Source organism: Anser brachyrhynchus (assembly GCF_964034855.1).
Source record: "Anser brachyrhynchus genome assembly, chromosome: 15".
NCBI classification, from domain to species: domain Eukaryota; kingdom Metazoa; phylum Chordata; class Aves; order Anseriformes; family Anatidae; genus Anser; species Anser brachyrhynchus.
This window is the reverse complement of record NC_137733.1, coordinates 12282240-12302013: the sequence shown is the minus strand read 5'-3', so window position 1 is coordinate 12302013 and position 19774 is coordinate 12282240.

Here is a 19774-nt window from a genome sequence, read left to right as displayed (position 1 = left end):
CATAATTTAGGCTCTGCTGGGGAAATGCATCTATAAGGACGCCTGCTCTGTTTGGCTTCTCCTCCTCCCTCCTCATTATCTCTCCCCCCTTGTCCCCTTTTCTCCTCTTTCTAGAGATGCTTACTAATAAGCACATCTTCAACACGTGTTCGGGAGCTTGAAGGCCTAGCTGTAAAAGATGAAAGGGAAGAGGCAAGAAGGAGCTGGGACAAGAGGACAGCAGGAAAGCCATGTAGGCATTAAGGATGCAAGGAACCAAGGCTTCTGTTTAACAACTAATGATGCCCTGCTCAAAAGCAGCATGGGGGGTCCTCAGTCTTCTCATTTCAAGCCCAAATCTTGGAGGAAACTCCAAATGCAGGTGGCTTGGTGAACTGGGAGAGGCCACCAGCACTTGCTGGTGAAATGCTCCGTGCTATACGCCAGTTGTGGGTGCTGCAGGTCCTGGCTTCCTGGCCATGAGGAGGAGCAGGGATGGGAGAGGTGTGCAGCAGGGCTGCTGACCTCCTTAGTCCCTGCAGCACCGAAAGGGGTGACCCCAGCGACAGCACCACCGGAGCTGAGATGCGCTTGGTGTGGCAATGTCTTGGTTTTGTCTGCCTTGGCGTGCCTGCCTTAGGGGAGATGGGTGGGCACCGAAGGCAAGGGCGAGAGACAGCAGAGGGAGGGGTTTCCATTGAGCCCAACAGAGTTTGGTTGGAAAATACATTTTTTTGGGGGGGGGGGGGAACAGGACCTAAATCCATGTCTTTGGGATGAAAATAACTTTTAAACTCAGATGAACCCCAGCTCTTTTCAGCATGCAGCCCCAAATCCACGTGGGCCGGGTCACACTCTGATGGCTCATCTCCCCCCAGACCCCACACCTGGCCTTGGCACGCAGAAGGCACCCAGCCTGGTGTCCCCCACAAGCCACACGCCCCATATAGAAGCCCCCAGACCTCTACACCCAGGTCTGGTCCTGCCTTCTCTCTCCCTCCGCCTGGGATTTGTCAATAGCTCTACACACTTTGCCTTCCCCGGCGTAGCAGGGCTGATGGCCACATCCTGCGACATGGCTACGCTCGTGCAGCTCAGGCAATTAGAGCCGACCGTGCCGCCGTCTGATTTGGTTTGTTACTTAGCAGAGGCAAAAGTGGAGACAGGATTGATCCGATAGTCTAAGACGAGGCTTGGGATGCTCGAAGGAGGGGCTCCGTCTAAGTGTTAGTGATTGGTTTTAAATCAGCCTCCCTTCGCTCTGGATTTCACGTGGGGGGGTGCTGGGACTGAAAATCCTCTTGTTGGAGAAAACGTGCTAAAAGGGCAATTTACTCACTCCCTGCATTGCCATCCAGGCTCAGCAGGGCTCTGGAGCTGTAGGAGGCCTTCTAAACACTTGGAGTGGAAAAAACAACTTTCAGGTGTGGTTTAGGATGTACCGAAAACAGTTCCTGGGGGTCCGCCCATGTGCAGTGCTTTCGGAGAGGTGGCAAAACACCCGGGGCACCCAGAGCCTGTCCTGGGGTGGGCTGGCACACACTGGGTGCCCCCTGACTGGGAGGAACACGTTGGCAGCCCCCCGTGGGCATGGGGGGAGGAGGGCACGGGGGGCACATCGTGGCATTTTCCCATGAACAGGGTGGGAGGAAGGCCCTGTCATCTGTGTCCCAACCCAGGACGGGGGGGTCAGGGGGGAGAAATTCTATTTCTTGCTGAGATTTGTCTCCACTGAAGCTCAAACCGCCAGATTAAAAGCCTTCGTGAAAACATGCATTTAAAGGAGTGAATCTTGCTGGGCAAAATATGACAGAAATTCAGGGAACAATCTGATTCCCCCTTCCAGAAATGTCCTGGTCACTAAAGCAAAATGGTTTTAAATCAAAGCTGCCGAAGAATTCCATTAAACAGGCTGAACGGGAGAAAAGAGGCTGTGCGCAGCAAATAACTGCATTAGCCACACGACAAAACAAATATAACAAAAGCCTCCAAACAAAATTACATTTCACAATTAGGGAATGAATAACTCTTTAGACAAAAGCAAGGCAATGGAAAAAAAAATTTAGCATAGACTAACGCTTCTAATTGTCTTTCTTTTAGCTCCTCTGTTCACTGATCCATTGAGCAATGATAAAGGCATTAAATTTGGTGATTATGTTCAGTGTTTCTAATGACAGCGAGCTGCCTGTGACTTTGGCTGTGCTCAGGTGCGGGCTGGAGCAGCCGCGTGCGTCTCTGCACCGCACTGCAGCGTGCAACTCGCTGTGCAGGGGAGGGGAGGCAAGGTAAGGCAGCCAGGCACCTCGGTCCTTAGCTGCTCCAACAAGAGTTAAACCAACAAATGCAAAGCCCCTGAGCCAGGGCAACGCATCCGTGTGTGAATGTGGAGGAAAAATCCTGCTGAAGATGGCACTGGGTGCATTTAGCTTGAGATGGCAGCGATGTGCCCAAGCTGGAAGCCCCTCGCTGCAGATGTTTTGGTGCTGAGCACTCTTGAGCTGAGCTGTTTGGTGCTCCCGCACCACATTCCTGCTTTAATTTATTTATTATTTGAACTGCAGGATCTTGCTTTCCCAAAGCTACAGCTAGCTTGGGCTTTCTTCCGATTCAGATCAAGTTCATACTTATGGCTTTGATTGAAATAGGCATGTGATCTTATTATCCATATGTCCGCCGGGGTGCATGTCACAGCTTGCCTAGCACATGGTAGTGCTTATAATATCATTAACAATGTCTGAATAACAACTGTTAGTTAGAATCAGCCTTTATTATCACATGGGGCTTCACCGGGTTTTCTTCGATTATTATTTTTTTCCATCTTGTTGTGAACGTCTCTCATTCTGCACTAATTAATGGCAGCTGCCTGCAGAAGGATGCAACAACACCTTCCGAAGATGCCTGGGATGTCTTCAGTGCGGCTGGAAGGTGCCGTGTGCCTTAAACCACTCCCCCTGTCCCGATGCCAGGATCCAGCTTTTCGGCATTTCTGCTCCTTCCAGACAGGATTAATGCAGAACAAGCCTGGTGACCAAAAAAGGATTTCTCTTTGCAAGGCGCTGACATCCCTGCTCAGAATTTACTCTCACATGGATGGCTCTTCTGGGGGAACACACGATGGAGCAGCCCATGGGGACATCAACATTTAGCCCTGGGGTCTTCAAGGACCATGGGAGCACAGGAGTGGTACCCAGGGGTTTCCCTCAATGCTCAGATTGGTCAATCCCCATAAATGTCCAGAGCTTGAGATCCCCACAGCCTTTCGAGTGTCTCCATCACGTGGGGAGAGAGAGCAGGGAAGGAGCTGGTCCCCAGCCCTTGGGAGTGGGCGAGGGGCCGGCCGGCAGCGCGGGGGGTGGGAGCGGGGCCAGGATTGATGGGGCGATTTACATTCCTGGAAAGTCCTGCAAACCATGATTTACCAGCCGTGATGGCTGGAGAGAAAAATGATCCCTTTGCTGCCGCCACAGCTGTGGGGAAGGATTGTGGGAAATGTTTCTCTCCCGAGCCTGTCTGCTCCTGCCCTGATTTTCCTTCCCGGTCGCCTCGTCCCTGCGGTGTACCAGGACCGAGGCTGGTGCCAGCCATGCTCCAGGAGCATCCTCGGTCCAGCAGGCACCAGGCAGGGCAGGGCATTGACAGCCATCCCATCTCCAAGCTCCGGCCATGCCTGTGGGTACCACTGGTCACAAACTTTGCTCTGGACTGGGTTATTTCACTTTTCCTTCACCTCCCTCCATGCTCTAGCAAGGCTCCGAGCTACTGTCAGCATCCTCAAGCTGGGAAAGTTCCCAGACTTGGAGATGTCCCGAGCATCAAGGGAGCAGGGTTTGCCCTGCATCATTGACATGAGTTTTATGCCTCTTCCCTTTCATGTGCGTGCCCCGTGATGTATTGACCTGCTGTGTTTTTTCAGTTGTGTTGCAGTCTCCGGCTGGGGCAGCCTGAGCTGGGTGAGCTCGTAAACCTCAGCTGCGAGCCTTGAGAGAGGGATGGGGAGGAAGGAAGCCCCCAAAGCAAGGGGGAGGGTGTGGAGCCAGTTTCCACCGCTGTCAAGTTGAACAGGCACAAGTTGCAAGGCAGCCAACGAGCTGCTCACAAGCCCCTTCCTTCTCTCTCCTGTGCTTTGCATGGGCTGGGTTTGCCATCGTCCCGGGGCAAGGGCCAGGCAGGACAGAGGCTGAAGGGAATATCTTCACTCAGACACCACTGCCTGCATTGCCCCTAAACCCTTGTGCTCACTCCAAAGTGCATTTTCACGGGGCTGCTGGGCACAAAATATTTGTCTCCACAGCTTAAAGATAGGAGCCATGAGGAGCCATGCCAATGCAGGGAATCCTTGGCTTCCCTCCTCCATCCAGGCTTGTCCCCTGCATGGACAGACAGACTGACCCCTGGACCACACGGTGTTGGGAAGGCCTCACCTAAATTTGCTGCCCCACTATGCAGATCTCTTGTGGACAAATCTTTCCAAATTTTTCTTTCAACTATTTTAATTTTGCTGTGCTGCCGGCACAGCACGGCGAGCATGAGAGCACCTTGGTTCGCACGCTGTGTGTGCTGGCCCTGACCATGCCAGCCACGCCTCTCCAGTGAGCAGAAAGCCTGCGCTGTGCACTTAACTAATGAATTAAACAGCACTAGTTAATTCCATTTATAAGATGCCTCTAGGTGTATTTACAGCAAGGACAATAACAACAATAAGGCATTGCACGATGCCAAGCAGCATCAGTTAGCGCAAAGGAGAGCAGCCGCAGCTGCCCCACGGTGCCAGCCTGGCTGAGCAGCACCGCTGCCATTTCTCAGCCTGATTCTTCTCCCCTCCACTCGTTTCATGTACTCATGACCTTTTATTCTAGCAGCTGGGGAGGTCTCTTTAGCCTAACAGTGGCCAGGGTTGAGATGGTTCTTGCCCCCTCAGAGTGTAGGAGGAGCTGGAGGGGCTGTGGCAGCACGGTGGGGTGGCCAGACATCCCTTGGGATCTGCAGGGAGCATTCCTAGTTCAGGTTTAGGACCACATCCTTCTCCTGTTGGGATCAGAGGGGGTTGTGGCTGTAGCTGGCTTGGCTTTGGTCATTTGATCACAAGGCCGGGGTGGAGCATCACCCCCTCCCCTGCACGCTGGCTCTCCAGGGCAAGAGAACATGTCTAAATCTTTTGATGGCCATTAGCCTTGGTTAAACCAACTCTCTTTTTTATTATTTTTCTGGCAATAAACATATGGGCTGTAACTCTTTTTGACAGCACTCCAAGAAGGATTTAACACCTTCCCCGTAGAGGACAGCCTACTGATTACCTGCTGCTCTGCTGGGATGGCTGCAGCCTGCCGTCCCTCACTCCAAACTCATTTACAAATGCGGCATGGCTAATTTCGGGCAGGGCTGCAGTGAATTCCTTAGCGTAGGCACACAGCGATCCAGGAGATACTGCACAGAGCTAGATCGCCCTGGGGTTGCTCACCCTCCACTTGCTGGAGCATCTGGGGAAGCGGAATGGGGAGAGCAGAGGACCAGCACAGTCCCAGGGCTCTGTGTGTGATCCTCCATGGACCGTGCAAAGGGTGGTGAGCTCGGTGAGGGTTTGTCTGTCAGAATCTGCCTTCACACAGTTTGGGGATGCCCCAGGCTCCACACACTGTGTTTTCCTCTCCTGCAGTTCCTGGGGCTGCCAGTTATTGATACGTTGAATGGCACGGGGCTTAGTGGGCAGCTAATAATCAGAGACTCCCAGGATTTGTTGCCCCACCTGCTGCTGTCGGGTGTGATCTGTATGCACAGGCACTCCTGAGAGCCAATTTCCCCTGACAGAGATATGTGTTGAGACAATTTTGGGGTCCAAGGCTGGATTATCCAGACCAGCTCACCCTGTTTCAATGCCCTGGTTCACTTCTGGCCACAAAGAGCAGCAGAGGGACACTGGGGCTTCTTGCAAACAGTGCCCGGGGTCAGACCCCGCTGCCCTGCCCTGCATCCCCCCTCCATGGAGGCCATGCAAGCTCCCTTCCCTGCTTTCTTTGGCAGAGATTTCCTTGAGGCTTTCGGGTTTGAGAGTCCCTCCTGGCCTGCAGCCAGCCAGGTCCACGTTCCTCTTTGCTCATCAATCTTTTCACCAAAACGCGGTGATATACTTCATGATATACACAGATCAGTGTCCCCACGGGCTCCCGCGACAGCGGACAAGTTACCAGATTATTTGTGAATTTTAGCCCTACAATGGGAATCCGATGTTTCGACTGTAAATGTGAAATCAGCCACTTCCTACAACTTCAAAACAGGGAGCTGTTAACAAGTCAAGTAAATTAAGCAGCAGACTCACTCCACTAACAGGCAGAGCTGTCAGGAGAAGACAGATGCCTGCAATCAATGCTGAGCTCAGCCCAGCTCTGCAGGGTCCAGGCTGCCCCGTTCCCCATTCGAGGAAGGAAGCACAGGCTTGCTCCGGTCCCAGTGCTGGGGAAGGAGCTGCTCTGGGAGCAGATTTACCCATGGCTTTGCTAGCTGCTTGCTGGGGTGCTCTTGCACAAACCCAATTTGGGCAGTGGTACCTATCCATGCCATAGCACCCAGCATCCTGCTCCGTTTTGGAGCTGGCACTTGCAAGTCCTTCAAGATCCCTTAGCACCAGGAGTCCAAGAGCTGCTGGAGAATAACCTCCAGAATTTACACTGCCAGCACAAAATGGCTTTAAAACCCCACACTGTCAAAGAGCAGATGAAGAGGGGGGACCAAAGTTTAATCCAATGCAAGTTGAGTGTATCACTCAAGTGAACAAAGCCATTTTCCCCCAGAAAAGCCATCTCCAACACCTACAAAACCAGGTCACAGTGACTGGTCCTCTGCACTGGGATGCCCTAAGCCAGAGCACAGCTCTGAGTGCTTGCAGCCAGGGGGGCTCTGACGAGGGGGAAGTGCAGCTACACTTGAATTTGTTAGGTAAATTTATTATGGATAATTTAAACACACAGCAGAACTTAGCGTGCCGTATGCACCCTCTGATAGGGCTCCACAGTGCAGTAATCAACTAGTGCTGACAATGGGAAATGCAGATTTATTAATTCTCATTTTTGTGTTGGGTTAAATACCATAGAGTTAAATAAGCAGATTTTTTTTTTTGTAATTCCCCCTTCTTGCTGCATGGCAGATCAGATTAAAATTCTTAAGAAGAGTCACTGGCATGAACCATTTTATATAGCACTCTTTTGAAATGTGAGAACTATTCACCAAAATTAATATTGATCTTCTTTTGGGTGAAACCAGGAAAAAATGTCAGGGCAGGGGATTTCTCTTTTTTCTTGCCTGACTGCCTGAATGAACTTGCTACAGAGAAGCATCTGCCATCCTTGTACCTCCCTTGGAAAATTCTTCTATGGCTTGTTTTAAATATTTATGCTGGTACAGAAGGAATTACTCTCAGCTTTGTGTCTGCAAACAATTCCCAGCAAAATCCTGCAGGAGGCTTTCAAGGTTGGGGCCTTTTTTTTAAGTAGTTCCGAGTCCTTTGCATAAAATGTCATCTGGTTTTATTGTTTTGACACTTCCGCAATGATAAATATTGTTACTGAAAGTCAGCAAAACAGATGGATGGCTGCCTTGGCGAATTTCATAAAATCTCATGCTAATTAAGGGACTGTCAGGAAAAAAAAAAAAATTGAGATACTGCATTCACTTCCCTGACTTGACACACGGGGAGAAATGCAGCAGCCTGCTGAGCCAAAGTGCCAGGAATACAACCTGACGGGAGCTTTGCTTGCTAAGAGGGGCGCGCGCATCTTCGCCCCTTTGCTCGCAGATCAGAAACTTTGCGAGTTTTTGGAGAAATGGTTCCTTTCTCTGAGTTTCACAGGGATGGGATATCCCACGGTGGAGGGCAAAAGGTGCTGGGAATCAGCACTGAAATGGGATTACAAAGGACTTCGCTGTGCATCCTTCTTGGCTTGCTCATGTGGACCTGCAATTACAGGACAGTCGCAGGGATGGAAATGGAAAAGCAGCAGTGGAAAAGAAATTCGAGGCTTCGCCCATCGGGAACCCTCTGGGTCTGGGAGAATGGGGGCAGGAGCAGTCCCGGTGCTGGCACCTCGTCCCCCCACCCTGCTCGCAGCACCTGGTTGTCTTTAACTGGAACAGCCACAACATCAGTGACAAGTTACAGGCTGGCACAAAATCGATTGGTTCTAGGAGGTAAAGGCTAAAAAACACCGGTGGACGCCAAGGGCCGGTGGGAATGAGGAGGACCTGCCCAGGGTTTTGTTTACCCTTTCGGGTTCCCACCATTAAGTAGAGGAGCCGCGAGGGTTGTTTTCCTTCCAGCAGCTTGAACTCATCTGTTTGTCTTCATCTCTGTTTGCAAACAGCAGCCGAGACCCAGCTTTGCTTTCACTTCATCCTCAGCAGAGAGAGGCAGAAATGAGAGCCGCAGCCCATCCAGAGGCATGAGGGATGGGAAGCAGCTGAGGGGGAGAGCTCTGAGCCCCCGAGGAGCCCGGGTTAAACAAGCTGAGCACGGGACCCACGGGAATCCACAGGCCTTGCCGACAGCTTGGGAAAGGTGATGAAAAGTGGCCAAAAGCGTGCAGTCGCAGCAGGCTCTGTGCCCTGCAAGCCTCCTTCTTGTGATCGAGCAGGAGTGTCCTGGCGACATCCCTGGGGATCCTGGTTATGGCCTTGAGGATCCTGTTTACATCCTTGGTGCTCTCCCAAACATGATTTTTTCTGTGTAACGTGGAACAGCAAAATGCAATGGACCAGTTGCCAGTCTGGGACCGAGGAACAGCTGAGTTTCGGTGGCAATCTGTCACTAACTCATTGACTAAGTGATAGTTTATCAAGGGTATTAATAGTCTTTTCCATCATTGCAGCCTTCAGCTGGTTTCTCCCAAAACAACCTTATATACGTCAGCTGGGAAAAACAAAAAACAAACAAACAAACAAACAAAACTCATTTCCCAAAGGAAAGAGACCGTTCATCACCAGGTGCCTCCACTCTTCTGGGGATCCACATGGGTGGCTATCAGCAGGCCATGATTCATCTCCCATTGCTCCCAAAATATTTCTGAGGATGTTCTCAGGATAGTGGCACCAGGCCTGGATTCGTCTCAGTACTGGAGAGCTTTGGGAGATTTTCAACACCCCGGGTGTCTTCTCCAACCAGGGCAGAGAGCAAAGGGTTCCGGGAGGGATTCCCCAACCCAGGCAGCAGTGGGTGCCCTGGCAGCCCTGAACAAGTCCCGTGGTGAGCATCCTGCCCCACGGTCCTACTGGAGCAAGGCCAACATGTCCCCAGCCCCTTCCACAGCACTCAGCTATCTCCCCATCTGCTGTGGGAATTTTGCATGGCCAAGCAGCCCCATACTCTGCTTCCTAAAGACTTCCAACTCTTAAAAGACCTCCCCAGTGACACGTGGGCGTCCTGTGTCACCCATGGTTGCATTCCTATTGCTGGCTGCTCAGCAGCACTGCCCAAACACCCCCAAAATGAGCACCAAGAAAAGAAATCTCACCCACTGCTCCGTCATTTATCAGTAAGCAGCTCCCGAGCCTGCAGCCCTCCAGAGGACCTGGCCTTCGTAAACTTGGCTGGACCCTCCTGGCCTTCAGACTGATATTGGTGCATTTAAGGCTTCTTTGTAATTTTAAAAATCTCGTTGATATTTTGCATTTTTCTTTTTTGTTTTTTTTTGTTATTTCCCAGGGTGCTAATATTCCTTTCAACAGACCTTGATTAATGGTCAAAACCTCAGGAATATTCCTGGTATTCACTTAGCCAGAGCAATTACATTGCAAAGAACAGCATGAGGACCCCGGTTTGACATGCAAATAGCCATGTTATGCAATTAGTTGATGCACAATTAATTGGAATAACGACAAATATAGTCAAATACGGCTGGATTTAGGCTGTGTAAATCTGAGGCATACCTTGGGGTTATACAATTAAGAGAAGTAAGGAGACAACAGCAGAATCCTTCAAGGACAAAAAACCCATTCCCGAGAAAAATGCTTTTCTCTTTAGATCCAACCTGGGAAAAGCCGGCAAAACACCATGCAAAGTGACCTGATCATGAGCAGATGGACACACATCCCTCACCTACAGGGTTTTGCACCGAGTTCCTACCCGGGCAGGGCACATGGCCACGGGGATGATGGCAGGGGACAGGAGGAGGGAGCTGGACGGGGACGTCCCCCTGACCCTGTTGGGTGCAGAGAGGGATGCACACCAGCACGGGGCCCTGCCCGTCTCACATTCTTGGTGAGGGTCAATTACCCCAAGACTGCTCAGGCCTAGCAGGACATTTTACTTGTGCTTCTCTTCCCTTTTCATAACCCCAAACCCACCGGCATTTCTTGCAAAGATTAAAAAATCCCAAGAACATCTTGCGCAGCATTGACGCAACGGTCTCTACTACGACCCACTAAAAACAAGGATAAACTTTGAATGTTCATCTGTCAGTTTTATTTCCCTCCCATCTGTTTCGCAGTGGTTTGCAAGCCCAGAAATGGGGAGTGAAAGTGGGATGAAAACACTTTTTCCTGCAGCTGCTTCCAAGCTTGTCCTTCTGTCCTGCAGGCTGTCGGTGGTCGGTGGTGCACACAGTAACCGAGCCTGCCTGGCCCCACGGTAAGAAAATCATTCACCAGTGGGCAGGGAGTGCTGAGGGCTTCCTTTCCCTGAAAAAAACAGGACACGTTTGTCAGCGGGCTGTGTGGAGGACAAGCATGCTTCACAGTCCTTCCCACATTCATTTGCTTTTATTAATACTCTATTTTCCTGTCCTTTCAAAAACTGCTGTGTTAACCCCCACATCATAGATATTGAGCTTAGCCTGTGTTTAAAGTTTAATTATTCTTACTGTTAATTACAACACCTGCAGAGAGCATTTGCCATCCAGTCCTGGCAAGCTCTGATTCCCTCCGTATTTCTGATGGTGGGATGTATTTTGGGGGAGTTTTATGCCCTTTGATGAGAGATGTCTTTGTCAGAGGCTGGGTGTAGGGACACCGGTGTCAGACACGGGCTGGAGACAGACACAGCGATGAGGAATTTCGGGATGTTTGAGAGCATCTGGGAACCCCCCACGTCCTTCAAATGCAGCAATAAGGGGAGGTATCCTGGAGGTGCCCTGACCCTGTCTACACATTTTTCCCCGTTCCCGGTACCCTGATCTATAGGGTTTGATCATCACTTTGTTTTTTCCCTTGTCCACATTTAACATATCCTCCTGCTGTTTCCTGCACATCTTCTTGAACACTTCTCTAAGTTCCCTTCAAATGGATTTGTAGAATGGACCCCAGCATAGCCAAAGCAAATTCACTTAAAGATTAAAATATATTTACAGGAAACTTTTTGGCATGTTTCACTATCTTGTGATATTCTGGATACATTCACAGGCTCTAGATATCCACTGATTCTTCCGCCGTGACCAGTATTGACATGCCACAGCCTTATTCCATTGGTGGAAGAGGGAATTAATCAAGCCCTATAAAACACTCACCACGTTCAGTCTCTTACTGGGGTTCTATTGAGAAACAAATGATCCTTTAGGACTTAAATCAATGTCCATCGAGCCAATACCCTCCGTGTGATTTCAGGGGTCCGTATCAGCTCTTTAGCATGCACATTTTTTACAGTATGTGTTATTTATCTAGGGATGATATTTAGCCTTGAAAAACGATCAAGAAAATTTTAAGCAGCCAGAGACAAATTCTACTTGATCACACATACAATAATGATTGATGGTAATGGAAAAAAACAAATGCTATAATGATGATTTACTCGCCTGTCAAAAAAAATTAGTCATCCTAAGTGTGCAGAAACATGCCCAGCATATGTGTATGTGTGGGTAGGTACACAAACACATGTGCACAAGCGCACACACAATATTGCACCTATACCACCATGTGTGTGCACGTGCTCTGGGGCTGGGAACGCAACGATAAGAGGTTTTTGCACAGTAGAAAACAGTTCACAGCAGACTTTGCAAAGGGATGGTGAGAGGAAACACTTAATTCTCAACATGTGCTATAGGAACCCCTCTCTGACATGGAGAACTTACAAAACACGTATGTGGAGGCCTCATTTCACACCAGAGGTTAAGCCTAGCTGTTTTTAAGCATGGACGATCTGACCGTCTTTCATCCCAGGGACTGCTGTTGATACAGAGTGGGGCTGGTTTTGCAGGACTCTGGTGTCATCTATATTCCATCACGTATGTGAAATAGATGTACGATTGTATTTGATCCAATATTTATCTTTATCAGTTGGGTTGTAGGTCTTGCTGCTATCAAACATTTGGGTTCCTTGCTATTGATTTGAAGTGGTTTTTGGGTTTGGTTTGGTTTTGTTTTGTTTGGGAGGAATTTGATTTCCCCTCCCCCCAGCCCAATTTCAGGTGGTTTCAGGCCATTAAAGCTGGGCCCAAACCTCCTCTCCCATTTGAAACCAGCCCGAGAGCGCCCGAGCAAACAAGACCATCCCAAGATTTCTGTTTCTTTACATAAATCAAATTCTTTTACAATCCTTCAACATAACACATTCAAATGTGCCTGTCTCACTTGCTCCCTCCCAGCAGCGCTCTCCCGGATTGCCTGCGAGAGGAGCAGGCACCCCCGGGAATTGTTTAGCAGCGATTCACTGGGTCAGTGTATTAGAACAGACTCAAGTCTATCAGCCAGATGGTGACTTCAGAAAAAAATTGACACACCATTTCAAACTGATTTCACGCAAACCCTCCTGAGGGGAGCCAGTGGGAATCCAGCAATCAGATCTGTTGTGAATAAATATTACAAAATTGTCAATTACAAAAGGGATGTTTAAAATGTTTGACTGATTTAGAAGCCTATTCATTCCTTGCCTTCTACTTTGATGACGGATCTTTCGATATCACTGACTGATGGTTTCCCTTGGCCAGAGAAACCTCAGCTTTTAATTTTTTGTTGGAAGAAGTTACTGTGGTGCCTTTTCCAGGCTTTTATGGTAAGCAGGCATCTGAGATAAAAGCTAAGCCAGGTACAATTTGGAGCATGATGTCTCCAGCAGATAGTGGCTTAAAAATGAGCATCGGGCTTAATAACGTAATCAGGTTTGAACACTTTCAAAGTTACACAGGACGGAGATCTCTCATGGGTAAATTTAATCGATGTGCATGTAAATGGCTGCCTTTGCAGAGGGGAGAACTTGAAATATCCTTATGGTCCCAAGGCAGCATCACCAGTTGTCTCCCTCTCTTTAGAACTTCACGTAATAAACAGCAACGCTCACCTCCAGCTGAAACTTTTATTCCCATGGCTCTTGGTTCATCTGTACTGGTCAGTCTTAGTGGTCCTTTGCTCCCACAAGATGGAGATATGATCACTAGGAAGGAAAATGAGGCATGAGTCAAATTTATTCCAGAAACAGAATTTCAATGTTTTTTTTGAGTGGAAATGAATTGTATAGAGCTTTATTAGTGCAGTATCATCTAATTGCACCCAGACTGTAGTAAAGATTGTATGTATGTGATTTATAGAAATTTATATACTGTATTTCCATCCTAGATTTATGTCCATTTGTGAAGGATTATAGCACATCCTAGCAGTACTAACATTTCTTCCGTAAATAGATAAATCTCTCTTTTTTTTTCTTTTTTTTTTTTAAATCCAGATCCCACGCCTTGCTGTTCCAGATTATACGTACAATTCAGCCATCAGCCTGAACCCAAGCCAGGCCTGGAAGAGCCTTTCTCAGCAAATATTTGTCCACCTTTTTAGAGATTTGGTTTGCCTGACTCCGAGGCGCTCAGGATGCAAGCGGCGACGCGTGGTATTTATATTGCCTTTCGCTGGGCCCTCGCTCCCCGTGCAACCGTGGTGGGCAGCTCCAAAGATGAAAGAGCCAGAAAAGCTGATGTCTCTGCCCAGGAGGGATAAGAGGAGCCCTCAAGTCTGGGTGACACCTTAAACACCCCCACTGCTCTTTGTCCCCATCCCTGTGGACCCCCAGTGTCCCACCACTGCCAGCTTCTTGGGATAAAGCAACAAACCAAAGAGCAAAAGCTCTCCTGATCTGTGTGGCTGCAGCTGGGGTTTCCCCACTGAGCTCTGAGCCCCTCTCCAACCCCCCCAACCACAAGGTCCCCGCTAGTCCCTAACGCCCTTCCCAGGCACTGGAGGAATGCTTTGGTTGCACCAGAGCTCTGCCATCCATCTTCTGCACAGCTCGGTGGCCACACCACTTGGAGGTTTCCCGACCCCAGGAGCCCCCGCACCCCACAGTCGCCCCCCAGCCATCCCCAAATCCCACCGGGCCCCACCTGCTGGTCTGGGAACCTGCCCGCCAGTGGCCCCGGTGGAAACAGAGACCCAGGGACGTCAGATTGAGTTGCACGGTCATTATTTCCAGGAGGCTCTTGATCGGAGGTATGAAAGGCAACAACAAAGGTCATCCTGAACTTTAAACTCAACACCCTGCCCCATCACCCCACCCCGGCCATAAATCTCGCTGCAAGGAGGGATAGCTCATCGGTTCCAAAGACCAAGTCCTTCCCAGGCACTGACTTCGTGATGCCTGCTGTATCTTCACTATTTCTGCTCATTGCACACCAAGAGGCATCGGTTGTAACAAAGAGAAACACCCAAAGGACAAGAAAATATGTCTCTGGCTCCAGAAACTTCCCCACCCAAAACACTGAAATTCTGGGGAATTTTTAATAAAGTTACTCAGAAATTTCCGTCTGCATCATGGCCATCTGCAACCACTTTTGTCAGCCACTTAAATTGCCTTGCACCCTCCTAGGTTGCCTCTGAGGTTTCACACTCTTGTGTGCTCTCTTTTTTTTTTTTTCCTCCTACCCTATAATAAGATTTATTATTGGGTTATTCTTCATGGTATATTAGCCCTTAGCCAGAGTCAGTGCTGACAGAAATGTTAGTCATTTGGGCTCTGCTTAACCTGCTAAGAAGAACTGAATTTACAGAACGGGACGAGGCTTTTTATGATTTCATTCCAGAGCCAAATCAGATAAGAATAATTATCCTCTCCTGGGATATTAGGCAGCACCTCCCCAGGACCGGCAGCTGACAGCTGTTTTATTGGTTGAGTCACTTGGGTCTGGAGTCGAGGATTAATTGTTCGCGTGTCCTGGTGGCTCCAGGAACAACAGCGAAAGGTTCTTTTTGGAGATGGGAGATAATTTATTTTCAATTGTTTTCATACACATGATTTCGGTGGACAAGGAGAATTAAAAACAAAATCGCATAAATAACCCTGCTCCCACCACTCTCTATGTCCATTGTTGAATGCCGGCTCATACATTTCCAGCCTGAGCATATTTAGCAGAAAGAAATGTCACATCAGAGGGGAAATACGCTCCTTGAAAGAGGGGTCAGTCCTCTTTGCCACCAAACCCCCTCTCTGACCACCTCTGACCAACCAGCGAAGGCAGTGCCCAGCACTCACCCCTGCCTTTCCCTGCCACCCACCCCCAAACGCCTTTATTCAGAATTAATTTACTCCTGCCTATCACCTGCTGGAGATTATTCTAATGATAATGGCCACGATCCAAAGCAAATTAAAACCCAGTGGCGAGGCTCGCTCCGGCTCCAGCAGCTCCGCATCCGGCCGTGAGCAGCCTCGCGCCAGCCGCCCTCCTTCCCCCGGCAGCAGGATCTGGCCTCCCGTCCCTGTCCCTCAGTGGGGACACACGCTGTGCCTAGCTGCCAGGCAGAAGGGGCCCGAGACGGGGAGAGGAAGGTGGTTGCCTGGAGCAGCAGGGGCTCGGGAGCAGCAGCAGGGATGAAAATCCCCCCCTTCTCCGGGGATTTGCTGCCAGCTCTCTGCCCAGCATCCCTTCTCCTCCGCCTTCGTGGCAGGGATCGGTCCGTGGGCAAGCTGCTGGGTGTTTTGTCTGGGTGCTGGGGATGGGGAGCTTCTCCAAGGAGGTTTGGGGTTGTGGCTTTGCCAATTATTGGGCCAGACCATCCCTCGGCTCGCTGGGCGAGCAGCAGGTCCCGCAGCACAGGAGCTGGAAGGGTCCCTGCAAAGCCCCTCAGGCCAGGTCTGAGGATCACACAGAGCCACAGCGACCACAGGCAGGTAGAAAATGCACCAGTTACTGTTTTTTTCACACAAAATTAAGAAAAAAGCACATGGATACACAGCAGCCTCTGTAGGAGCCTCAGCCCATGGCTCAGGTGCTGCCCCAAGCAGACAGCCCTTCCCTTCTCTGCCATGGCCTTCATGCTGCACTAATGACCTCGTGGAGGTCACAAACCTTCAGGAAAATGTTTTCTTCCTACACTGAAAAACTTTCTAATGCTTGTTTAAACCTTTCCCTGCAAACGTGGCTGTGTGGAAGGCTGGTGTTTCTCATGGAAGATTTACCATGCTCAGGCTTTCTGTGCTTCATCAATAATTCGGCTGCACTGTGCCAGCCTCAACCCCACCCTGCCCCAGGAGACTTTTCATTGTTGTCTTCATGTGAAATATGAAGGAAAAATATGGATGAGCCTGCAGACAGGAATACACCAAGACAGACCACAGCACAATAATCATAGAGGGGCAGCACAAGTCCTGCATGAGCTGGGGAGACACCTGCACACTGCAGCAGCCCCTAAGACTTCTGCTATAGAGCAAATCAAGGAGCTGGGGTCTCTCTGTGCATGGAGGAGAGGTTGGGCACTGTTCTGGCCTGGGACAAAGTGAGCAAAACTCCCACTGAAGCCATCAGGCGTCTTTGCCCACTTCTGCCAGGGCTAACTTTGTCCCTGAGGCTATTACCCGGGGGCTCTCAGGCGGTTCGGGTGCACAGTGCTGATCTGTCAGATGAGGAAGTTATGAGGAAGCAATGGAGTGTCACAAAGGGATTGAAGAGAATTGATACGTGAGCCCGGATAATTATGAGGTTGCCAGTCCGGTGTCATTTCACGGCTGGGCTGGCTCTTTGTGGTGTATGATACCCATCAACGCAAAAATGGAAATGAAGATAAATGGGGCAATGGCAGAAGCAGTTAGATCTATCTCGCAGGCTGATTGCCGAAGCTCTCTGTTGATTGAGGAACGGCACCCTCCATCAGCAGCGAGGGGTGAATTCCTGAGTCGGAAAGTGTGATTTGCTACAATCTGCTGTGGGATCCACAAGGAGTCGTCGAGGACTACAGTCACCAGGCTGAGCGGGTTGAAGAATGTAGGCTGCCAAGATGTACTTTTCCAAGGGAAGGTTGCTGCTCTGCTGCGGCTGTGTTGTGTGTTAGGGTGAGCATCGTGGGCAAGGCTGAAGCAGGGTGGTGATGCAGCCGGGCTGGGAGGACACAAGGGAGTGAGGAAGCTATGGGATGGAAAGTTTAAGGCAGTGAAAAAATAACATCAACTAAGAGTGCTAGAGGATGTCGTGTATTAACAAAGAACAAATGTTGGAGAAGCAAAGACTTAACTTCAATGGAAGAAGAGAATAAAGAGAGAGAGAAGTGGGCTATGAAAAGAAGGAAACCTGATTTGCACCAGCACTTGTTGCACCGCCTTGAAGCCAACCTACATGCATTCCCTCTGTCCCTGTGGCAGGTGCAGACAGACACTCCTGAAAACTCAGAGAAGCAAAATTTTAGAGGAGGCAGGACATTTCTTGCAGAAAGGGTTGTAGGGATTACAAAAAGAGGAGGGAGAGCAGAAGGAGCTGTACATTAAAAAAAAAAAAAAAAAAAAAGTGGCTATAAATTTATTTAGACAGGAAAACTGTGATTGCATGTACATAGCTATGCATAGCCTGACAAACTCACTCCAGGAATGACAACGAAGATCCTCTTTGGAGGCTCTGTCTGAAGAGAGGTAGCTGTGGATGGCTGAGTGATGGAGGGGGAAGCTTGAACAGTGGTTCTGAGAAAGCAAGTGTTGTGTTTGTGTTGTGATCACCAGCCCTCAGCAAAGGGGAATGATGCTAAGCAGATGATGACATGATTTATTTGCGAAATGTGGTGCCCTCACCATGCTTGAGATGTCCAGGAAATAAAGGCTCTCAGACCTCAATTAACGATGAGATTCCAGTGATAATGAAGCGCTGATTGCTGCCCCGGCTGGAGGAGAGCAAGACCTGATTAGGGGAGTACTGGAGGGTGTCTCTGTAAACATAGCCAAATCCGGGGCAAGCTGTTGGGCTGGAATTACCTGTCATCCTCCACAGCTCTCCCTGCTTCCTTGGGCTGAGAACATGTCAGAGCACCCACCCCTATTTGTTGCGTTGTCTCCACCGAGAGGAAGTCCTTTTAGGCTCAGGAGATGGAGATTTGGGGAGTATAAAATAAAGCAGCGCTGAAATCCCCACCGCACCCCCATCCTGCTCAGGATAAGGGGATAATCCAGCGTCCCCTATGTTAGGACCCGCAGCTCAGTGAAGAGCACCTGGGGTCCCATCTCCCTTCTGCAGAGAAGAGCTGCTGAGAACAGGAGCCATCTCTGTACCACAAGCCTAGCAAACATTTAATACAAGGGCTAGCAGCTCCAGATGGTTCCTTCGTGAAGCATAACTAAGACGTTGACAAGGGATTTAAAAACTTTGCCACATCAATGCAAGAAATTGGAACTGGATGTAGCTTTATAGGAAATGTGTGGGTTTTTTTCTTTCAATTTCCAGGTTCAATAGAAAACTTAAACACTGGAAGGAAAGCTCTTTGGGGATAGAAAACCTCCCCTGGTTCACCCCAATGCTGACAGTGGGGAAGGTGGCTTTTCAAACCAGAGCTGAGACCTCCCCGGGGAGGAAAAACCCCAGGAGTGAGGTCAAAAGGTTAAAGCTTAAATTTAGGAGACTTGTTTTCCTCATTACTTTTTAATTTCACACTTTAAAAGAGGAGTTTAATAGCATGAATTGGGGGAATGTTTCAATTTTCCCCCTTAGGAGGTCATTGCCTGCAGTGAGTCCAAGCAGTGCTGCAGGCTTGGGCTCCCTTCCTGGCACAGCAGTGATGGGAAGACAGTGGGCCAAGGGCTAAGACACTGCCCCTATGCCCCATGACCTGGGAGCAAGTTATTTAACCTTTTATGCTTTTTCTCCCATGTAAGACAGAGAGCAAAGCAAGTAAGTGTAGCTGAGAAGGGCTGGCTGGATGAGGACACCAAGTGGTCCTCATCAGCGGTACTCAGGACTGTGCCATGCCGTTGTTTTTTGGGGGAGGTGGTGGGACATGTGCCTAAATCAGCCAGCTAACGGGGCTCGGAGCTGCTGTAACAGGAGTGAAAGAGAGAAAGTTGGGATTCCCCCCTCGCCCCCCCAAGTAAGATGCTCTGCTCAAATCCTCTGCTCTTAATGTGGGACACTGCCAGTTTAAGAGCGGGGCAAAGCAGGGATTTCTGATGCAAAATTCAGGACAGTTGAGAGGCAATGTAATAATTGTCAGTCCAGAGAGCATCCTGGTGCACATGTTCGGAGGATAAGAGTGTCACCAGAGTCTATTGTCTGTCCCCTCTCTGTTAAAGTAGAGATAAGGCTGGGATAAATCTCACTGGGACATTCTGCCCTATGATGTTATTTCATGCCACATCACCTAATAGGTGTATTTTCACACTGCTTGCTACTGCTGTGAGGCTCTGCAGCTCCTAGCCAGGCTGACAATCTCACTATATGGAGAATGGAATAGTGACGGCTAATTGATTTTACAGCAGTACCGAAGGACAGACAATGAAAGTACCATCAATTTAATCCACTATTTAATGGTTCCAATTTAGCCTCTGTAAATGCTCACTAAACTAATTTCTCTGGGTTCAGCAATCTGAAAAGCTATCATATCTCTAATCTCCTTCAATATATTCATCTGGAAAAGGGAATTTAGCCAATTC